At 32.4% G+C, this 24,560-nt stretch overlaps 1 protein-coding gene and 1 pseudogene across 1 annotated transcript in view; both read right to left on the reverse strand.

Annotated features, from left to right (window-relative positions):
- Positions 1–24,560, reverse strand: part of GALNTL6 (polypeptide N-acetylgalactosaminyltransferase like 6) — a 1,756,803-nt gene that overhangs the window by 647,828 nt on the left and 1,084,415 nt on the right. The gene's annotated exons all lie outside the window — the stretch shown is intronic.
- LOC141516153 (guanidinoacetate N-methyltransferase pseudogene) lies at positions 6,612–7,376 on the reverse strand (annotated as a pseudogene).

The raw sequence follows: 24,560 nt of genomic DNA on the forward strand, positions 1-24,560 counted from the left end.
CTCATTTAAATTTATATATATATATATACATATACATATATATATATATATTCATGGACATGACTTGGAGGTTAAAGAAAGACCTGAAGAAGGTGGCATTTTAGACAAGCTTAGGCTAATGGAGTTTCTAGGATATGATCATGAGGGAGTTTTCCCTCTGGGGCTAGGTATAATCATGAAGATGGGACAAAAAATGTTAAATAACAAATGGAACTTGTTGTATTGTATTGTATAGTCTGTTGGGTACTTACAAATAAGTGATATGTCATAAGCCAAGATAGGAAAGGTGGAACCAATTTGTGGAATGCTTTAAATGATAAATTGAGGAATTTTTTTTTTTTTTTTTTTTTTTCCCTAGAGACAACAGAGAACCTCTGGAACTCTGGAACTAGCAAGAAAATGAAATGATCATACCTTCTGAAATAGCAGTCATATTCTACCATGCAAACTAGACTTGCTTTTCCTAAAAAAACTTTGAAATTATCTCCTATTTCGTTATTGTCATCCATCTAATGAGAGAGTTAGTCTTTTAGAAGTTTTTATTTACTTACTGTAATTTTTGATAATTTAGAATTATTTTTTATATGGTTAGTGATAGCTTTGTTTTCTTCCTCTGAAAACTACTGATTTCTATATTTTAATCATTCATCAGTTGGGGACTGAATCATTTATCAGAGAAACTGACTGCAATTTTTCCCCCCAATTTCCTGTTTTTTTCTTCTGAATTCAATTGTATTGATTTTATTTGTATAAAAATTTTTAAAAAATTAAGTAATCAAAGTTACCCAGTTTATCTCCTCTAATTCACTTCATCTCTTCTTTGATGATCATAAACTTTTTATCTATCCATAGAGCTTACTATACACCAGTCATTTATGATATTATCCTGAATTAAAAATGTATTTTTAGCTTTAAACACAGGTTTGTGTCTAGTTTCTTCTATAATAATATTGTCAAATTGCCAATTCTTAATTTCAACATCTAGGTTCTTTGGGTTTATGAAACACTAAGTTAATGCACTCATTTGTTTTCGCATTTTGAATACTCATTCTATTCCAATGGTCATTAATGGGCTAATTCTTCTCTTGATTATTTTAAGACTCAGTAGACTAAATGTAGTTCTAGTCTTGGGCTCATGAATGACTTCCACCGACCATTCTTGTCTCTAATCCTTAATGAAGCCCCCAACAATTAAAATTGAAGGATTAAACAGAAAAGGGAAAACCTCTGGATTTAATCTCCCTTTCTTGTTTGGGCAGAAGTCTCTCTTAGTCTAAAACTTTCTGGGTAGACTTCTCCTAATGCTCAAAAGGAGACATCAACATTTCCACATCATCTGAGTGATTATCCCGCTCTTGCCCATCTGGACCACGTGTCATTGTTGAGAAAGCATGTTCTTAAAGCTTTTCTATAGGGTTACAGACTTCCCAATGTCTCAACTATTGGGTTAAAAAGGTACCTCTTTATCAAGTCAGATCTGGAGTGTTTTCCTGGGATATTAAAGTTCACAGGGGGAATCTATCCCTTCGATGCAGTTCCTGATAGGGAATTCTAGTCTTGCATCTGACATACTGAACACAAGCCTTCACATCTTCTCAATCTTTTGACACTGCAAAACTCAAATTAAAAAAAAAATAACTCCAACCAAAACCATCAGTTAGTCATAAGTAAATGCAGTGGTATTGTATCTAGGGGGCATTATATAATCTGATACATGAAAAATTGCACATTGACTTTACTGAGAGTTCTGCTTAGGTTTTAGGATCCCCAGGATGGTTAGCATGTTACTCTTATTTCCTGAAGGATGTTTTATTATAACTTTAGATTCCTTGATAACTTACCTTCAAAATTTAAGATTAGATTAAAATGAATCCTGGTAGGAAAGTCATTCACAAAACAATTCTCATAGGAACAGAAATCAAGAGCTGGAATATACTTGGAATCCTTCTAGTCCAATGTCCTCAATAGAAAACTGAGGTACTCTGGTTAATTGCCTTGTTCAGGGTAATACAGTTAGTATCAAAAAAGGCATATGAACCCATATCATTCTGATTTCAAGTCCAACAATATTTCCACTGTATCATGTAAAAAGCATCAATTGCAGGGGTTTATCTCCCCTTTTTCTCTTTGAGATTACCTTCTATTCTCTCTATATGTTTTTATGTATACATTTATATATTGTCTCACCAATTAGAATACAAGTGCTTTGAGGATAAGAACTATTTTTTTGGTTTGTTTTTTGGTCTTTCATGACACCTCAATATTTAGCACATTGAGTGCCTCATAAATATTTGACAAACTCTCTGACAACTTTTCTATTATTTAAATTTTTACTTCCTAGTTAAATAAGCCTATGTGCACCAGACATAATAGTCTCTTACCACTAAAATATATACAGGAATTATATGAACACAGCTATAAAAACACTCTTGATATAAATAAAGACATCTAATTAATTGGTGGAATAATTGCTCATGGGTAGGCTGAGCAAACATAAGAAAAGTCAGACTACTAGTTAAATTAATTTACTTATTCATTGCTGAACAAAATTATCAATGAATTACTTTATAGAAATAGAAAATTATATTATGAAATTCATCTGAAGAAACAAAAGGTCAAAGGGATCAATTTTTCAAAATGAAAAGGAAGGGAACTAATAGTATCAGATCTTTTTCAGTTAGTCTATTGGATTGACAAATTTTGAGACTATGTGCCTGAAGCATCATCTCAAGTATGATGCATATAATCCAAATATTTATGCTCAGAATTCTGTTGGTTGACTCATTGTAAAAACTGTCATATTGGCTGCTGTCAGGAATATATATATATATATATATATATATATATATAATATATATGTGTGTGTGTGTGTGTGTGTGTGTTTTATTTCAGTCATTTTAATAGCTTAGTTCTAAGGAAAGGGAATGTTGTATTTCAGCAATTTCAAAAGGAAGAATTAGTTATTTTCGATGCTTCAAAAATACTATTTAGTTATAAAATTATGGAAAATATCTGAAGATAATAAAACCATTAAAGGAAGCAGAAATATATATATATATATATAATTATATGAATAAAAGGAAATATATATATTTATATGTGTATGTACAAACCTGTTTAATTGTTGAAACATTTAAAAATACATCCCTTCCTAGTATTTTTCAAATAGTAGTATTTTCTTTTTTAAATACATAAATACCATAAGAAAAACCAGTATTCTCAAATCAACATGCTTATCAAGTGTAAAGGAAAGCTTACATGTTGCTTCAAAAATATAGAATATTGAGTTTAGTAACAGAATATTGCTATTTAAATTTATTTTTAAAATATATTTTTATTTGAAATTAAACTCAATAGTACTCAAAATATCCAGTAGAATTTAGTGGGTATATCTTGATTATCTTAAAACCTAGATTCCATCTCTACCTTAAACACTAAACTAAAAATGACTCTAAGACAAATCCAGGATTCTTGCATAATTTTTTTTCGCAGTGTAAAATGTTACCATCATTATCTGTCAATCTGGTAGGGACACACTATATTTAGTTACTTAGGAATCTTTGTTTAATTCTTTATTCTAGAATAATAATCAAAATTTTGTAAGGCATATTTAAGTTAATTATTACTATTGACACCTGACACCCTATTCCAGGAAATAACTCCCCCAAATTCCTCTGAGCCCTATATTCCATCAGTAATCTACTAAAAATTATTACATAATATTCAACAATGCATAAAATGTTTCCAATCAGCACCTTCAGTCAATAGCTTGTCATTTATTTTTTATCTAAATGTTCCTCCCATTACTAGCCTTTACTGTAATTATTAGCAGGTGTCAATTGCAATGCGGAAATAGAGTAAAATCAATCAATAAAAAAAAATCTTAGAATGCAATTCTTTTTTGTTGTTATGAGTGGAAAACTTCTAACCTTTTAGTTCATTTGAAACCTTTACCAGACTGTATCATAAATAATAAAACTATGATTCATCAGTATACTTATTGACCTGGGCCATCAATTAGGCTTTGATCTAGGAACAAATTGGGAACTTTTGAAGGATTTAAAATTATTGATGAATTTAGCTTTCATAAAACTGATAAACAATTACCCTAACAAATTTCAAAATATATTCTCCAAAAACTGTTGAATAACATGAGGGAGAGAGAAAGACTGACAGTAGCAAGAACAGAAGAGAAAGCAATTTATATTTTTCAGTTTATTATTTTACAAGAATGAAAATTTACATTTTTTACTTTTAACAAAAAGCAATACTGTTCATTGTATTGAACCTGAATTTTTTCTCATTGTTTTCACGTACTAAAATCTATTCAGCCATTCGCCAATCATTGGGAATATAGTGTATATTCTACTTTTTACTTCAAAAAGAGAATGCTCTGATGAATATTTTTTTACTTATTTTCTGGTATATAAGATTTAAGGGAGTGCAAATCAAGTAGTGTAATCACTGGATCATGTGTCTGAATAATTTTATCTGAATAATTTATCTTTTTAAATAGAACAGATCACAATGACACTGACAATGAAGTACCAGATCTGTTTTCTGAAACCTCTTCAATAGTGAATTTTCCCATCCTTTACTATTTTGCCCATTTGATGAATAAAACAAAATACACCAAAGTTTACCTTAACATTTATCTGATTATTTGCAATTTTGTTTGTGATTTTAGACATTTGTTCTGTTTAAATTTCATCTGGAAAGTTGTGTGCTTTCATCCATAAGAAATGACTTTTATTTTATAGATTTGTATCATTTCTTTGTGTATTTCAGGAATCAGACTTTTAAAAAGGATGTCTTTTGCAATAATGTTTGCTTTTATATATTTTCTTTTATTTGGGTTTCCCATTTTTTATATTTATGCAGAAATATTTACTCTTATTTTATCAAATGTATTTTAAAATTTTATAATATTCTCTATATCAGACCTTAACAAATTTTACTTAGAGTTGCAAAGTATATAGTCTTCTACCCACTTCTAATTTTATACATTATAAAATACTGAAATATATTATTCATTTGGAATTAATTATAGTGTATAAAGACAACAGACAGCCAAATTTCTGACAAATGGCTATACAATTTTTCTACCATGTCTGTATTTTTGAATGATGAGTTCTTTCCACAGTAATTTGGGTTATGGGGGTTTAAAGAACACTTGAATTGCTTTGTTAATTTTTTTCTAAATCTTAATTTAATATAATTTTTTTTCGAGGTCAGAATTGCTTTATTATTTTAGCAACAGGTTTTCTGCTACAACTGAGAAAATACAAGGCCTTCCCTTCCCCCCCACAGGACCTCTGCCACCCCAGTAGAGCACCTGGTCTGAAGAGCACCAAAATCTGAATAAAAGATGGAGAGGGGCCTCACAGTGTATTAGTAAAAATTAAGGCTTTCAAATGGATTTCCATAGGGAAACAGACTGAAAAAGAACAAATGGGATTGTGGAACTTGCTGGAGCCTAGAGTCCCTTAGCCTCTGGGACTCAAGACCCAAGTTCAGATCCCAACTCCAACTTTAGTGTCTAAGAACAAATCACTTCTCAGTTTTTTCACTTATAAAGGGAAAGGGACTGAACTTGTGACTTTAGCAATGAAAGGGGACACTCCGATGAAGAAATTTCCTCTACCGATGCAGATCTGCAGCTTAATCTGAAGAAGATTCTTAGAGGAACTAGGTTCTGTGACTTGCCCAGAGTCACACTGGTATGCACCAGAAGTGAGACAAGAACCTGGGTCTTCTCTAGTAGATCCAATGCCTCTCTACCATCCATAACATTGAGCTACTGTATGCTCCACCCATCTCAAAGGAAAGGGGTTAACTGGCCAAACAAGAAAGTATTAAGCATTAAGTGTCAGGCACTGTGCTACACCCTGAGGCTACAAAGAAACATAAAAACATTTTCCATGATCCCAAGGGGTGCTATGGAGACCTCAGAAATCACCCAATCTAATTCAGCTATCATCTGAACAAGAATCCCATCCCCAACAAGTAGATGTTGACTCTTTAAAGCCCTCCAATGAGGGGAAACCTCATTATAGGAGCATTTAACCCCTAGACTCACTATTGGATTAGCAATACTCTGTCTAAAATGGGGTATAAACCCCTCAAAGCTAGGTAGCCAAGCTCTAGACTTCTCTGGACTTCTCCAGAGCATTTGATAAGCCCTACATAAAAGGGGAAGCCTATTTCCTTAAAACAATTCCTCGGAGAGGCTTTTGGTGAAGAACATTCCATATAGGTAGCCTAATTATTAACTTTCTTGTCAAGCAGGTACATGTACCTTTTCTACAAATGAAACAAATTAAGGCCCTGAGTGGCTTTCAAGGACTAAGATGGTAGACAAATCAAAAGACAGAAAAATCCTAAACCTTAATGTCTAGCATTGGGCTCAACTCAGAGCTTAGTAGGCTTTTGTTGGATTAAAACAGAAGCCTCTTTACTACCCTTGGGGCCTTGAGTCAGGAGACAGGCCTAGAGAGTCCCTCAATCCCCTGCTTACTCTCTGCCTCTCTTCTTGTGTCAAGTTCCTCTATCAAGTACTGTTAATATGTTGCCTGGGATCTACTGAGCAAACCTAGCAGGCTAGAGTCTCTGGTTCCCCCATTCCAGGGTCAGCCTAGTAGGAAGAGAAAACTGGAATCTTCAGTGTTTGATGACTGTTGGGGTGATCATCTTGGGGAAGGAGTAGTATTGGCATTCCTCAGGGGGCACTAGGTCCATCACAATAGTGCTGATATTCTCTTTCTTGAAACCTGCCTCCACCAGGGCTGCAATCCAGGTCTCCTCAAACATCTTTTTGATATCAGGGTACTTGGTCTTCAGCAGTTCTCCCCAGGACATGAGATTGCAATAAGTGAGGAGGACACCCCCAGGCTTCAGCAGGCGGAAAGCATGAGCCTTGATGAAGCTGAATCTATGGGTATGCCAGGTCTCCTCAGAGAGGGGATAGGTGTGATATAGAATTCCATCAAAATGTCCATCAGGCAGATTGGGTACCACCTCTTCCCACAAATCTTTCAAGGGGACAACCTTATGGGGCTGATGCTGGGCCCAGTCCTGAAGCCACTGGAAGACGCCATCATTGCACTCAACGATCCAATGCTCCTGGATGTTGGCTTCCTGCACTTTGCTGGCCGAAATGGCCATTCCAAAGCCGACCTCCAGGACCCTTCCCCCTCGGGCGGAGGTGGCAGCGGCCAGCGAGTGCATGTAGGGGGTCTCCCAGCGCTACAGCACCGGCTTGCCCAGGATCTGCAGGTGCGTGTCGGGCCGTCGTAGCCAGCGGGCGCCTCGGCCCAGGAGGGCCGGCAGTCCTCTCCCTCCTGGAAGATGGGCTCTGGGACAGCCTGGCCGGCCATGGTCCGCTCTGTAATCTTAATTTTAAAAATTCATTCCACTGCTTATATTTTCTGCCTTTTAAAAGTGCCATTATGTTTTATAATATATAATATAATTTGAAATACATTTCATTTCTTCTTTATGCTTCTTCATTATTTCATTTTTGTATTTATTATCTTTTCTTCATCCATATGTATTTCTTATCTTTCTTCAAATTCTATAAACATTTTGATGTATTGATTATTATAGCATAAAAATCTATTTTGTTAGTAGATTCAGAGTTGTAAGTTCACCTTTAATTGCTTAGTGTCATCACTTTCATAATTTATTTCAAAATACATTTTTATTGATATTTTCTGTTTCTTACTTTATTATGTGTCCTCAAATATTCCTGTCCCTTCTCATTCCAGAGATTCGTCCCACATGACAAAGAGTAATTTTTAAGAGAAAAAAAAATCACACAAGTGATTGATACATTGAAAAAGTTCAAAAACATGAATAATGTATAACACTTGTGAATCACCAACCTCCACAAAGAGGTAGGTTGGGAATGCCTTCACATATTTCTTCATTTGACTTTTGTAATTTTGTTATATTTGCATTCTTTTTATAATAACTAAAAACATTTCACTATTCACCTTTTATGAATTTGGGCTTTTCTCCTCAACTTAGTGGATTGTCTTATATTTTATATACAAATTATGGATTTTAGATTTTTCTGCCTATCTGTATTTCTTTCTTTACTGGAGCATGAGTGCTTGATAAATAATAAGTACTCTAATGCTCTTCTAGTTCTCTAATTAAGTTTTTCAAATGTCATTTTTCCAACAGTCTACTCTACCCTGAAATTTTGTTTTTGTTTAGCTTTCTGTTAGACATCTCATATTCCACAAGGATAATAAATACTTTTACAATTAATGCTTACTATGAAAATCCTTTTGCATTTCAACCAGTCTTTTATTTAAATATTTTTGTTCCTTTGGTGCATATGTTAAATTTTAATATTATTTTATAACTTAGAGTACTTTTAAGGAGACTGTAGGTTTTATGTTTGTCCATTGGTCAGTTTGACTGTTTCTCTGTCCAAAATTATGATTGCAACTTAATTTTCAGCAGAATCTTAATGCATTTAATCAATTTCTTTATTCAAATCTGTATAGTTATTTATATTTTAGGTGTATTTGCTGTAAGCAACATATTGTTGAGCTGGATTCTCTTTTCTCAGTCATAAATTTTTAAAATAAATGAATGAATGAATGCAATAGATTTTTTTAATAGCTCTTATTTGTTTTTTTGCCTGCCACATATCCTATTATATTAACTTTCTTCATCTGTACAAGGAACAATCCATTTTTTTCTTTATGCTTTGCTTTTACCAGTTCATTTCTCCAGCTTCCATTCATCTACATAGGTGAACCTTGAGCCTACCTCATGTTAAAACCCAATAGATTGGGGGCAGATAGGTGGTGCAGTGCACAGAGCACTGGCCCTGGAGTCAGGAGTACCTGAGTTCAGATCTCTCCTCAGACACTTAATAATTACCTAACTGTGTGACCTTGGGCAAGCCACTTAACCCCATTGCCTTGCAAAAGCCTAAAAAAAAAAATAGATCATGGAAGTCTATAAAATCTTTTAAAGATTTCTGCCCTGTCTTTTCAGTTAGGAATATACTTTATGGATAATCCTCTTATATCCTTCTTTTCTCTTTTGTTGATTTAATATAATAAATCTCTTCACTCCCACATGTTTCTCAATTTTATCTCTTTCTATCCATTCTCTTCCTTTTGCAGTTTTCCCCAACCAAGTTATTTGTTACTGTTTCTTCACTGTTTGTCCTTCAATTTGAAACCTCCATTATATAAAAATCATTTTCTTCTGTTGTTTTAAGGTCAATTCTTCATTACTTCTTCAACTTGTCACAGAGTCTTCATCTGCTTGGTAGAATCTCTGCTAGGTTCTTCTTCCTTGCCAAAAATATCAGTCCAGGGCTAGACTATATTTCTCTTTAAGAACCAGTTCATATAATTTCAGACAGGTTTACCACTAGTTCTGCAAGAGAATGATGGGTTTTTGACCACAGCAACTTTATTTATTTTTGTTTTTTTTTCTGTTTTTTTTAGGTTTTTGCAAGGCAAATGGGGTTAAGTGGCTTGCCCAAGGCCACACAGCTAGGTAATTATTAAGTGTCTAAGACTAGATTTGATCCCAGGTACTCCTGACTCCAAGGCCAGCTGCTCCCCCCCCCACCTCCAGCAACTTTAAAAGAGTGTCTAATAAGCTATGATCCACATTGATTCACTGGTGAGTTTACCACACAAATAAAATCATGGATTCTTGAAGGACTGAACTATAAAAAAATTATATGGATTATCACTCTATCATTATTCAATTTAAAAATGTTTACTTTAAAATGCTTCTATTTCATGATTAAGTTTTATGTCAAAAGTCCACTCCATAAGTAGTTTCATCTCCAAGATGTTATGGAAGTCTGATTATATTAAGAAAATCATCTTTTCATAAAAAGAAATTTTCTCCATTTGTCAGAACAGATGAAACAATGAAGGTTAAATTCCCTTGCTTTTCTCTACATCAATTTTCAACCACCTTTTTTTTTCTCATCATTGATCAAGAGTCCTAAGGGATTTATACTGAAAGTTCATGATAGGCAATTTTCTTCTTTCTCACCAAATTTAAGTTTCTTGTCACTGAAGATTTAGAGTTTGATGACAGTTTTTGAATGAATGAAATTGGGTGGTTTCCTTTATGACAGTATTTTGTTCAGTCTATCAATTTGCCCATTGTTCTTGAATTGGAAGACATCCCAGAAGTCAAATAGTCACTCTCGTTTTTCAGATGAGGAAAGTGAATCCCAGTGAGCCTTAGTGGCTTGCCTAAGTTCAAATTGGTTGAAAGTATCAGAGCAAGAACTGTGTCAAGCTCTGAGGGTACAAAAAAGAAGCAAAAGACAATTCCTACCATCAAGAAGTTTACAATATAATTGGGAAGAAAATGATTTTATATATATATATATATATATATATATATGTATATATATTTACATCTATCTATCTATAGATTTCTATTGATCTATCCATCCATCATCATTTATCTATCTATCTATCTATCTATCTATTTATCTATCAGCAGCTATAGGTAGATGATACAATGAATATATAGCACATGACTTGGTGACAGTAAAAGTCATTGCAATGAGTTCACATCTGATTTTAGACACTTACTAGCCATGTGACCCTGGTTAAGTCAATCAGCCCAGGTTGCCTCAGTTCCTCAGTGAGCTTGGGAAGAAATGGCAAACTACTCTAGTGTCTCTGCCAAGAAAAATCTCAAAAGAGGTTACTAGGAGTTGAATATGACTGAAACAACTAAACAACAACAACAACTAATATATATATGTATATATATCATATGTACACATGTTACATATACTATAAATTATATCACATATAGACACAAAAAAGCTATGTACAGAATAAATAAGAAATAGGTAATAGAGGGGTAGGCACTAGATTTATAAGGGATTGGGAAAGGTTTTCTTTTTCCTTTCCCATGGAAGTTCTCCCAGTCAGAAACTATTATTTCTATTTTTAGAATTATTTTCCCTAGTGTTTTGTTTACATGACTTATTTCCCCTATTAGGTTGCAAACTCATTGAGCACAAAGGTTGTGCCATTTATCTCTGCAGCTTCCTCAGTACTTCCACAGCATGATGCTTTCCTCCATAGTAAATGCTGAAATTTTTCTTTTTATATTGATTAATTTTATTGAAAAGATTACCTTGATGGCATATATTACATGAGTTGTAACCTTTAACGACTAAAGATCAGACAGTTAGTTTGAAGATAATTCAGTCATATGCATTTATTTAAGTTCCCACTTAGTAGCCAGTGTTTTGCTAGGAGTTGAGGAATCAAGAGAGAAAACAAAAACAAAAGTAATCACCTTTCCCAAGGAAAATTTCTAGACCACTGTAAAAATGCAATATATCCAAATAATAAATGTATAGTAGTTAGAGGGAAAGAACTAACAACTGTGGGGATTCAGAGAATTCTATTATAAAACATGGCATTTGAGTTGCATCCTGAAGGGTCCTTTGGGTTTTAAGCATTGAGGTGAGGAGGAAAAGCATTCTGGGCACAATGGATGAACCACAGAGAGAAAGTAAGATGGACTGACACATTGAGGGGATAACTGTGTGGGAGGTACTGTGCAGAATGTAGAATGTGCAAGAGAGAATACTGTGTCATCAACCCATAAAAATATATTGATGTAAGATCATGAGGGCCTTAAATACCAGAAGGAAGAGTATTTTGTTCTGGAGGCACAAGGAAGATATGAAAGTTTCTTAAACATGGAAGTGACATGATACAGTGACATGGTACTGAGGACTTTGGATCAAATTCACTTCTATCTTGGTCTTATTTATCTCACTCATAAATTGATAGGGTAAAGGACTACAGAATTTTGAAGGTAGCTTTCATCTTCAAATCAATGAACCTAGTTCCTGTGAATATTCTCAATTCCTTTAGTCAGTCTTTTTTACTGAATTATTCCCAATCTTCTCAGCACCAGTTCACAGCAACAAACATGATGCAATACATCTTTTAAAAGTTACAGGCAAACTGAACTTTTGAAAGTTGATCTAATTCACCATTTTATGAGAACTCACTATTTGAAGAAATCCTGAGGTAAGGAATTTTTTAAGCAAATGATATAATTCTAATACATCTTTTGATTTTTATGCATTGAGTTTTAAAGCAGGTCATACTTGCTGCAAACAGGAATTGAACAATAATAGCTAACTGAAAATGTGTTCTAATAATGGAGAATAAAGCATTAGATGGTGAGCAAAACACCCCCCCCCAAATACTCCAACAGAAAACAGAGTGTATAAATACATTGTATCAAAAAATAGTAAAAATAACCACAGTTACCAGACTAAATTTCTCTTCCAGTACCTCACTGCAGTGTGGATGTGACCCTGATTTTCCAAAGCTATGCTTAATTTCTAACACCTTGTTGTATTAATTAACTATTTTAAACTTAGAGTCCACAGTGTCATGTGGGGGTGAGTGGTTTCTCAAAAGTCATGCCTGACTTGTAATCCTACATTGTATTAATTAGTTATTTGTAAAGTTTAGAGTGTCATATGATGGCTTCTAACACCAATTTTTCCTTCTTCTTTAGCTTTGGGGAATCTATTTTAGAAGAAAGGTTGTGTTCAATGACAATTATTCTAAACACCCACTTAAAGTGAAACATTCATAACAAGAAGGCAGAAGTTGAGCTCCTTGTCTATCCTTTATATTTGTATCTTTCCCTAGTTAAATTCTGTCCTCTTTATGGTTGAGGCAAGTTTTAGTTACCTGGAAACAGTTGGGCAATTAAAAAACAATCCGGGCCCCCTTCTTTCAATGACTGAATCCCCTCTTGGGGATTCATTGAAGGATGTGCTCAGGACCTTCATGTTCATAGCTCTCCTTATTCTGCTTAGGATTCTGCAGACTTCTGACCTTGTTCCATTGTGAACATGTACATTCCGTTTCCTTCTGCTCTTGTATGTGCATTTTGTCCTATTAGATCCAAGTCCCTTGAATGTAGGGATTGATTTTTTGTTTTATATTATTTGTATTTCCAGCTCTTAGTATAGTATACATCTACACAATAAGTATTTAAGACAATTATCTAACTATGAAGGGGGATAAACTCAAACAAGCCCCTCTATAGATGTTAGGTCTATGATTTGCAGTGGATTATATGAACATTGTCCATGATCAGCCTAGCTAAATTTGGAAAGGCTTTAAACTTGATTTGCAAGTGTTGTTTTTGTTTTATTTTGGTAATTATAGAAAATCATCTACCAAATTAGAAGAGTTGAGATTTGTATTAGTGTAGGAAATAGTCACAGTCAATCAAGTATTTATTAAACACTGACTTTGTGCCTTATCTTATCTTCTCATTTGTAAAATGAGCCAGAGAAAGAAATGATAAACCACTCCACTTTCTTTGCCAAGAAGATCACAAATAGAATCATGAAGAGTCAGACAAGATTGAAAAATGACTACTTATATCTACACTTACTACACATATAGTGTATTTGATACTGGGGATATAAATACAAATAATTTAATTTCTATTGAGTGATAATAATAATTAATCATGCTAATAGTAACAAACAACATCTAGCATTTATTTAGCACTTCTGTGCTAGGATCTGGGATAAGAACTTTAAAAACAGTATCTCTTGATTCTCACAACAACCCAAAGACAAAGGACATTATCTCCAATTTGCAGTTGAAGAATCCTGGGCAAACACATTAAGTAGCTTGCACAAAGTCACAGTTAATAATTCCCTGAGGCTAGATTTAAACTCAAAGCTTCCTGACTCCAAGTCCAATGTATTATCTAGCTATCTATTCACAATGAACTAGTATTTTAATATGGGAGATAGTACACAATTGACATACACAATCATTAAATACAAATATACACAAAGTAGTTCAATGCAAAAGTGCTTGGGTAGAGGGGTGCTAGCAGTGGAGAATGTAAAGAACAGGTTCATGTAGAAGAAGGTGCTTGAGTTTCTTAAAGAGAAGATGCCATGAGATAGCAGCAAGAAGAGGGTGTAATCTAAGTATGAGAGATGGCCAACACAAAGGCATAGAGCAAAAGACATGTTTTCATTTGTTTATTGGTTGGTTTTTGTAAGAGTGTGTGTAAAAACTGTTGACTGGCCCTGGAGTCAGGAGTACCTGGGTTCAAATCCCATCTCAGACATTTAATAATTACCTAGCTGTGTGGCCTTGGGCAAGCCACTGAACCCCCTTTTGCCTTTACAAAAACAAAAACTGTTGACTGTACTACTTAGTACAAGAGAAAAAGTGAAGTCCTGTAAATCAATCTGGAAAGCCAAATTGGAACATGGTTGTGAAAGGGTTTTACAAACTAAACAAGAAGAATTTATATTTTATCCTAGAACCCAAGGGAAGCTATGGGAGTTGCTTCCATAGGGGAGTCACATTGTTATCTCTATTCTAAGGGAAAATATTTTCACACTGAAGAATCATAATAAAGCACTTCTTTTTAGAAACATCAAAGTAATAATGTTTTTACAAAAGCACTTCCCTCACAAGTGAATTTCTAAAATTCAAACGAAAGACTTTACTTTTCTCTCCATTAAATTTTTTACTTTTATAGCCCATCACAGAAGACTATAGAGATCCAATCCAGCAAGCATTTATTAATTATCTATTATGTGCATAGATATATGCTAGAAATACAAAGGCAAGATGTGATTTCCTTCCCTCAAAAAGCTTATATTCTGCCAGGATGATACAACATAAAAAATAGATAATTTTAAAATGATAATTTGATGACAAAGAGGGGAGAGAAATGAGAACTAAAGGTGTTAGGAAAGGCTCCTATAGGAGATGCTGTATGAGCTTTTCTGTGTTAAATAGAATCTAGGAGGGAATATTGCAGGAATTGGGTAACTAGTTGTATAAGGGTGTGGGAATAGATAGGAGAAATAAAACCTTTAAAAAGTGAACAAGACTTTAAAAGCAATGGCTACATGATGTCATTGTTTTATGTATCTCAGTTCTTCAAGGAATCATAATTTCACCATTGTGGGAAAACTTTCCAGTGATATAAATGATGCACTCTTTAAAAAAAAGTTTTAATGACATCCTTTCTTTGCACTTTACCTAAAATTTCCCTGAGTTTTCTCCAGTCTTCCTCTGAGAGAACCATCTCTTTAAAAAATGATTTTTAAAGAAAAGGAGGGAAATGAACAAAACCTTTCCAGTGAAGAAAATTTCCATTAAATGCAAATTTCTACATCCATGGAGATTTCCCCTATATCTGCAAAAGTCTAAGAGAATATGTGTTCTTTTATCTCTATTTTACTGTCAGTATTATTCTTTGCAATTTTCCACCATTCAACTTCAATTATTTTGTGTTTCCCTTTCCATTTAAATGTCGATAATCAAATAATAATAATAATAATAATAATAATAATAATAATAATAAGCAGTAGGAGTGGTAGTAGATGTAGTAGTAGTAACAACCATAGTAATAATAGCTAACACCTATCATTTGTCAGACACTATGTCAAGTACTTTACTGATATGATCTCATAACAACCAGGAGTGATAGGTGTTATATTTCATTTGATAAATGAGGAAACTTGGAGAAAGTTAAAACAACATGCCAAGAATGACACTGTTAATGAGTCTGAGGCTGGTTTTGAACTCATATCTTCTATGCTCTAGGTCCAATGTTATGTGACAAAAATTCATTATTTGACAAAAAATTCTGGGTAAATTGGAAAATAGTATGACAGAAACAAGATAAGGTCATAATGAGAATATGAATTTCACATAAAGAGTGAATGCTAGAACCAAATTAACAGAGGATAAATTGGTATACTTGGCAAATCTATGGATGAAGGAAGAATTTAGAACCAAACAGTACATAAAGAATATTATGAAAAGTAAGATGGATAATTTTGATTACGTAAAATTAAAGTTTCTGTGCAAAAAAATGCAACCAAAATTGGAATGAAAGCAGAGCCATATGAAAAAAGTTCTAAATCACTAATGATTAGAAATACAAATCAAAATAACTCTAAGGTTAGAAGGGATGTAGGAAAAATGGGAGACTAATACACTGTTGGGAATTGTGAACTGATTCAACCATTCTCTACAACACTTTGCAACTATGCCCAAAAGGTTATCAAATTATGAGTGCCCTTTGCTCTAGTAATACCTCTAATAGGTCTGTATACCAAAGAGATTAAAGAAAAGGGAAAATGACACAATTTTACTAAAATATTTATAGAAGCTCTTTTTTGTTATGGCAAAGAGTTGGAAATCATTTGACTGAACAAGTTGTGGTATAGGATTATAATGCTTTACTTTCAACTAACTATGTGACATGGGGTAAAAAATGTCTCTCAATTTCTTTGTACCTCACTTTACTCTATAAACATCTAAAAATGAGGATTATAGTTTCTGCATTATCTATAATGGTAAGTAGGTTTATTTCAGAAAAACCTGGAAAGAACTACACAAATTGATAGAAAGGGAAATGAGCAGAACCAGACAAAGACTGCATAAAATAACAGTAATATTGCACTTTTAAGAATTGTGAATGACATAGCCATTCCCAGTAATACAATGATCAAAGACAATCATAAAATACATATGATGAAAAATGTTATCTGCTTCCAGAAAAAAAGAATCAATTTTTTTGGAACATAGACTAAAGCATATTAATTTTCATCTTCTTTCTTTTTGATCTACTTGTACAAAATGACTAATATGGAAAGGTTTTACATGATTACAAATGTATAATCAATACCAGATTGTTTACCATCTCAAGGATGGGGGTGAATAGGGAGGAAAAGGATAGAATTTGGAATTCAAAACATAAAAAAAATACCTGGGGAAATGTTATTTTAAAAAAAGAATAAATAATGACTTATAGATGGTCTGAGAGTTTCTGTGGCACCAAACAAATACAAGCAAAAACAAATAATAAAAGAAAAACAAATCATCACCCTGTTGAACTCTGTTAATAAATCACTCTTTAATTAGAGACTCTTAGAAATTCTTAGGTAGACTAATATGGAATCAAAAAATTTATGTAGATTTTAAGTTAAGTATATACATCATCCAATTTTATCATTCTGATATTAATAAAGACTCTCTGAGATTTTATATTATTTAATTTTCTAAGAATATTTAAAATTTTGAGTTAATCTTTAATATATAATAATGATTTAAACAGTAATAGAGGTTTCAGAATAACCATACTTAAACTTTTGCCATAAAGGAATTCAAGCAAAATCATTTGAAGAAATAATGAAGGATCTGAAGTTAGTAGGCCTTGGTTTAAATTTTGGCTATACTCATTTCTATGACTTTAGGCAAGTCAACAATTGAAATTTTTTCTTAAGTATAAAATGAATGATTCACACTCCAAGGCTAATGTCCTCATCCAAATCTGAATACCCTCAATGATTCAACCACCATGGAAGCCATGAGGAGAAACTTTTGATCCCTGTACACAAACATGGCTTATTTTTGATCTTCTGATTATAATTATATATTAACACATAAAAATTTTCCAATTTGTACTCGCAAGCAAAGATTTCAAATGCAAAAAGTTATTGCAATTTCCCCCTTATCTTAAAAATGCACAGAAATCATGATTTTTCTCCCCAGTTCACTAGGCAAAGATTTTATTATGTTTTGGAGTAGTCCTACCTATCAACTTCAAATTTCCATGATTTCAATAATTCTCTCTATGCCAATCCCACATTAGCCTAAATTGTTCTATTCTTCCTAAGGAGAATTAAAGTTGTGCAAATTATGAACCACATATTAACTGGTGATATCACAAATAATTTCCTATTAACCATAACCTAAAATACATAAAGATTTTTCATTGAAATGGTTCCCGAGGATCATGGTTATTGTTGTGCCCACCTGCTCATTATTTTACCTTCCTACTTAAAAAATGCTTAAAATGTCTTAAGAATGCAAAAGGAATTCTGTCAAGGCATGTAGAGGGTTTCCACATATTTTCTTCTCCAATAAATCATAATGTTATATCATTTTTGATTTAACTGTTCTTCTTTTTGCCCTTTACTAACTCAAAAATCAAGAGAATAAATAAACATGATTACACTCATGACTTTATGCACTCTTAGAAGTGTAGACAGAGCTATTCAATTAAGATTAGAGATCTGCTGAGCATTTATTATTATTTTCTCCAGTTTTCATGAAAAGACTTATTGTGGGCATATCAACACAAAAAAAGAACTATTTGAATTTTAGGATATAGTAGAGTACAGAGTGGAATAAAATAGATTCTGCCACCAAATGTATTTTTATTTGATAAAAAAAACCCAAATGATTTAAAGGAAAACTATGCAACTATATTTCATAACTGAAAAATGTTTCCTTTAAATCAAGACATAAAGCATAATATTTTTTCCAGAATTAGTAGCTATAACCATATAAATTGGGTGAGAAGACCAAACAATTGTTACTAGTATTCAACAATAACAAAACATATAATACATACACAAAAATATGCACATAGAAGGTAGGAGGAAGATATTACTATCAGGAATCAGAGGAAGGAAATTTCCCCTACCAATACCTATCAGTAACCATTCTGTAACATATAGGCATAGAAACATACTTAGAACACTAAAAATTTAAAAATTCCTTGATGAGATAACAAAATCTTTTTTTATAAGTAGTACGTAAACCTAGGTTATTCTACCAGTTACAGCACTGAGTTTCACATATTCAAAATATACTGTGCAGATAATGTAAAAATTATGGATTTATGCCTAATTGGGTGCAATCTATTGCAAAATGAGAAAGGAAAAATGAGCTTAAGTACTAAAATGATAGAATCATGGAATCTTTTAATTTATGAGATCTTAGATTGTATATAGTTCAATATTCTGATCAATTAATGCCATAATTTTCTATTCCAGGCAGTTAGTTATCTAGTGCTCAACCTTGTAGGTTCCAGTGAAACTTTCTCACAGTTAGCTATTTCATTTTTGGAAGTTCTAACAATTACAAGATATTTCCCCCTATTGTACTGAGACCTTCCTATTTATTTTACTGCTCCTATTTCTACCATTTAGGGTCAAGCTGACAGTATCTAATTCCTCCTCCCCATGACATCCCTCTTCATCCATGACATCCACAACTATCATATAGCTCTAATCTTGTCTTCTCTATACTAAATAGTCCCAGATTCTCCAGCTTTTCCTCATATAACATTTACTACATAATAATGATATGCACATACAAACATAAATATATACTAAGGTTTGCCTTGGTAACATTCATATGACTAGTTTAATAGTAGTGATTATTATTTATTCTCAAAGAGGACCAAAATAGCATCACTATGGCAGTCAAGTTACAGTGTCTAACTGCGGTTGATAGACTAATACAAATTGGAAATGCTCCACCACAGATCAAGTAGGTTATATGAACATTTGGAATGGATATGTCTCTCAAAATTTGTGCATCTCACATTTCTTTTGAGTAAATGCAAATCTACTTTGCTAACAGAGCATAACAACCTTTTTGATGTGAGTGTACTATATCAGATGGTCCTTTGCCATAATCTCCTATATATCTTTAGAAATAAAAGATATAAAATAGCAAAAATTAAAGTAATTCATTCAACTATTTCAGTGTCTATGGATAAGGTACTACATAGAAAATATAAGAATTATGCACTCATTGTAGAAATAAAGACATTTAATTGAAAAGATCCTTATTGTTGATGATTGTATTATGCCATCATAACTTACAAAAATAATATCTAAATTAATTTTCTAATTCAGGGCAATAACAATGAGTTTTAGAACTAGAAGAAAATAAAACTGTTTATTTGGAAAGGTAAAAAATTGCAAGAGGTAAAATTAAACATGCTAAAATGAATAATTGTCAGATCTTATTCCAGAGGACCAAAGTAGTAGCCAGCAAAACTATTTCACACAGGTTAATAGAGATTAGGAAAAAGATATTCAGAAAAGAATAAACAAGAACAAAATAACAAAATATTCTAGTGTTTTAAAAAATCCGAACTTCTAGGAGAACATCCTAAATTATTGAAAAAACTTGAAGACAGTATGGAAGAAAATGTGTTTGGATCAAATATTAGAGCAAATTCAGTAAGTATCTTTAACTAGATAAGCCTGTAACTATAAATTGTCATGTTATAAAAAACAGATAATAGAAAACATTATAGATGCAGGGAAGAATTCATAAATAGAGAAAAGATGGGGAAAAATATAAAAGAAAAGGAAGAGAATTCTGATTATATGAAAGTGAAGGTTTTTTACACAAATCACTACAACCACATATGAATATATGGATACATTAGAAATGCACACACATAAACACATATATAAAATATACATCTGCATATTTGAAATGTAAAAGACCAAGACCATTTCCCTATAGAATAATGGTAAAAAGATAAAAATAGTTTTCAAAAGAAGTGGGCACAAACCAACACAAACCACCTGAAAAATATAACAAATCATTAATAAGAGAAATAAGTTAAAACACTGTACACCCATAAAATTGGTAGAATTAATAAAAGATGGAAATAGTATTTAAGAGGTCATGAGAAAACAAGCATGACAACTAATGAACTATTGGTGGAGCTTTGAATTGCAGCTAATTTATGAATATAAGTTAGTATATAGAAGAAGAGTTGTCAAACTGTCCCTATCTTTTCTCTTAGTGATATTTACACTAGATATATTGTAAAAATATTCAGAATAAATCAATGCAATATGTAGCATAGAGAATCAAGAAAATAATTTACTTAATTGTCTACGAAATTAATGAAGTTGGAAAAGCAGTTAGAGGTCAATAAAAATTGTATTTTTGTACACAAAAGTGCATTTTCTCCATTTATTTTTTGATCCATTCAAATTTATTTGTAAATTCCTTGAGGTTCCTCACATTTCAAATTAAAAAATCTTTTAAGTTGCTTAGAGATAATGTCATAGGCACTAGCAATTTGGAAGAAGAAGATGGGAAAAGTTTCCTGTAGAGGATATTATTTAAGATGAGTCTTGAAGGAAGCCAGAAGCTATATGGACAGATTCTGTATCTTATTTAAACAGTATATACTTCTACATAATGGAAACATTCATCTAGCCCCCCTCATTCAGTGTTCTATACAATTAGGAATTTTGTAAGTGATGGAGAAGAGAGAAATAAATTGACCTATGAAGAATGAAATAAGATCTTGAAAACAGAAAAACACACATATTTCTAATGGAAATGTTGCAAATTAATAGGCTAAGGAAAAAATGTAGTACAATGGGTAAATCTTCCTGTATCTCAGATATACACATATAGGTTATTTGAATGTGAAACTGGTGAGCGAATGAGCAAATTTATCAAACCAAACTGAAATTCTCAAGGGCTAATCATTTTGAAATCACTAATTCATGTACTTATTAATGAGAATGACCTGTTACTTTTCACTGTAAAACTCTCAAAAATAGAAGAAATGCATCACACAAAGTATTATTATGTTAATTTAGCTTGGTTTACCAGCAGTGTCAATATAGTTTTAAAAATTCAAAGAAAAATACAAGAATATTTAGAAGATAGTTATATAATTGTGAATTGACAGTATAAATGATAGTTTACCACATGGTCATTAGTGGGGGGAGAAATTAGACATAAAGAAAAAAGAGATAGAAAGGAAAATGAATTAGATAAATATTCAATGAAAGACAAAACATTTGGAGAAAAGGAATGAGAAATCATATTCCCCAATTTTGTGACTGATTATTTTCTTTCACATATCTAATTACCTGAACTGAATAATTTAGCAATTTTTCACATAATTGTATAAAGTATAAGGTGACCTGGAATTTCTTTGATATTGGAAATACATGAATTATAAAACTCTTTAAAAATTTTTTAGGACAAACTTTTTTTTTCAGCTCCAAACCTTAGAGAAATTCTTAGAACATTTAGAGATTAAATGAAGTACCTGTGGTCACAGTCAGTATAGATTGGATGCAATACTTGAACACAGTTCTTTCCATCACTAAGACTGAGCCTCTATCCATATAATGCCTACATGATATTGTTTTATGTATTATTATTATTATTATTATTCTATTCAATATTTATATTGAGTTAATTAATTTAAAAATTCCTTAGCACTTACTGTGTAGCTGGCAATACACAAATATGCATGTATACAAGTATTTAAATATATACTATATATAAATACTAGTAGTATGCATGTATATACCATACACATATATGACACAGGTCTTCCTTGTATATTTATTAAATAGTATATATATTATATATATATATATATTACAAGCTTACATTATATACTATATATATGATACACACACACACACACACACACACACACACACACACACACACATATATATATATATATATATATATATATATATATATATATATATATATATGAAGGAAAGATATTAGAATTCCAAAGAATTCACAAGAAGACATGGAATAAGTTAGCAATCATTCATAAAATCAGAGGGGAGAGTCTCTGTAAAAGCAGTCAAGAGATAAGAGTATTAGATATGAAACTCCTTGTTTCCTATATATCTTTCCCCTCCATCCCATTCAGTATCTCTAAATGCATAAGACAATAAGCAGAAATTTTATAAATGTTAAGCTGGGTGGGAAAGAGTATAAGATGGTATAGTGATCAAAATGGAATTTTCATAGGTATAGTTATTTTTAGAATTCTGTTTCCATGGATAGATGAATCTACACAAATCTAAATAAATTATAAAATATAAACTCTTCAACCTGGCATTTAAAGCCTTCTGTAAACTGGTTCCCTCCTCCCTTTCAAGGTTTATATGATCAGTCCATTTTTTTAATACCCTGACATATGTCTCCATTTCACAAGCTTCTTGCCACTTCTATGTAATTCTCAATAGTGTGTTTTGTCCTTCTCATATCTAGCATGTTCTTATCAAAAGCATAATTTGTGTCTTGCTCAATTTCAGTTTTTTGGATGAAGAATATAAACTCAAGAATATGCCATATAGTTTTATGTATCATCTATGGGCATGATCCATTAGCATAGTACTTGGATCAAAGTAAACATTGATAAATTTGTTGATTTTCTCAATGCCTGAAGCTGACTGATGTCCTTAAAAAAATTAAAGAGAGATGATGAGCTGGGCAAATAATAGGAAGAGAGAGGAGAGTGGAATAGATGTTCTTGAGAAGGTGAAGCGTTCCTTTCATCTCAAGTCTCTCTCTCTAAAACAATGAGTCCTATTCTGATGAAGTCATGTAGTAGGGCATCATAGGGATTTACAATTTTCAAATCGATGAATTGAAATATTAAAATAAATCTCATATTCAATAAAAATTGGAGGAACTTCATGGGAAAAGAAAATAAAGGAAAAAAGAAAGAAAATAACAATGTGAAAAAAGCATTTGAGCAAATCAATATTTCTACCCACATTGCACACAGAAGATATAAAGATTTTTGCATTGCATGGAAAATTCTGGAGATAGTGTATGATATATTATAAGCTGTCAATAAGGGAAGACCAGAATACTTAAAATGCACCATACTTCATTAATGCCTGCAAATAATTGAAAGGACCATGAATGAAATTCCAACTTTTGGAAATAAAGGCTAATTTCCCAAGCACTCTTGATAACAAGATAAAATTTCTATTTTGCTTTTCTTTAACAAACTTCAAAGAGTCATTGTGCAATTATTCACAACTTGTGAGACAGTTAGATATTACAGAGAATAGGTCACTGAGCCTGGAGTCAGGAAGTAATGACTTCAAATTTAGCTGCAGATATTAGTTATGTGAAGTAACAACACTGTCGGCTACAGTTTCTTCAACTACAAAAATAGGTTTAATAAAAGTACCTAGTTCTCAGGAGTTTTGTGAAGATCAAGTGAGATAAAAATCATAATGTGTTTAGCACAATGATTAACACGATGTAGCTTCTATATTGTTACTGTGCTTGCATTGCTTCAGTTGTGCTCAACTCTTTTTTTAGAAAGATTTTATTTATTTTCAATTTTACAATTTTTCCCCTAATCTTGCTTCCCTCCCCCACCCCCCACAGAAGGCAGTCTATTAGTCTTTACATTGTTTCCATAGTATACCTTGATCTAAGTTGATTGTTTTGAAAAAAAAGGTAAAAATACCACTTGTACAAAAATATTCATAGCAGCCCTGTTTATGATAGCAAAGAATTGGAAATTAAGTGAATGTCCTTCAGTTGGGGAAAGGCTTAACAAACTGTGGTATATGTTTGTGATGGAACACTATTGTTCTATTAGAAACCAGGAGGGATGGGAATTCAGGGAAGCCTGGAAGGATTTGAATAAACTGATGCTGAGCGAGATGAGCAGAACGAGAAGAACACTGTATACCCTAACAGCAACATGGGGGCAATGATCAATCTTAATGGACTTGCTCATTCTAACAGTGCAACTATCAGGCACAATTTTGGGGTATCTTCATTGGAGAATGCCATCTGTATCCAGAGAAAGAATTGTGGAGTTTGAACAAAAGCCAAAGACTTATTACCTTTAATTAAAAAAAAAAACTTATCTTATTTTATAATTTT

This window comes from Macrotis lagotis, chromosome 3, assembly GCF_037893015.1.
Source record: "Macrotis lagotis isolate mMagLag1 chromosome 3, bilby.v1.9.chrom.fasta, whole genome shotgun sequence".
Classification (NCBI taxonomy): domain Eukaryota; kingdom Metazoa; phylum Chordata; class Mammalia; order Peramelemorphia; family Peramelidae; genus Macrotis; species Macrotis lagotis.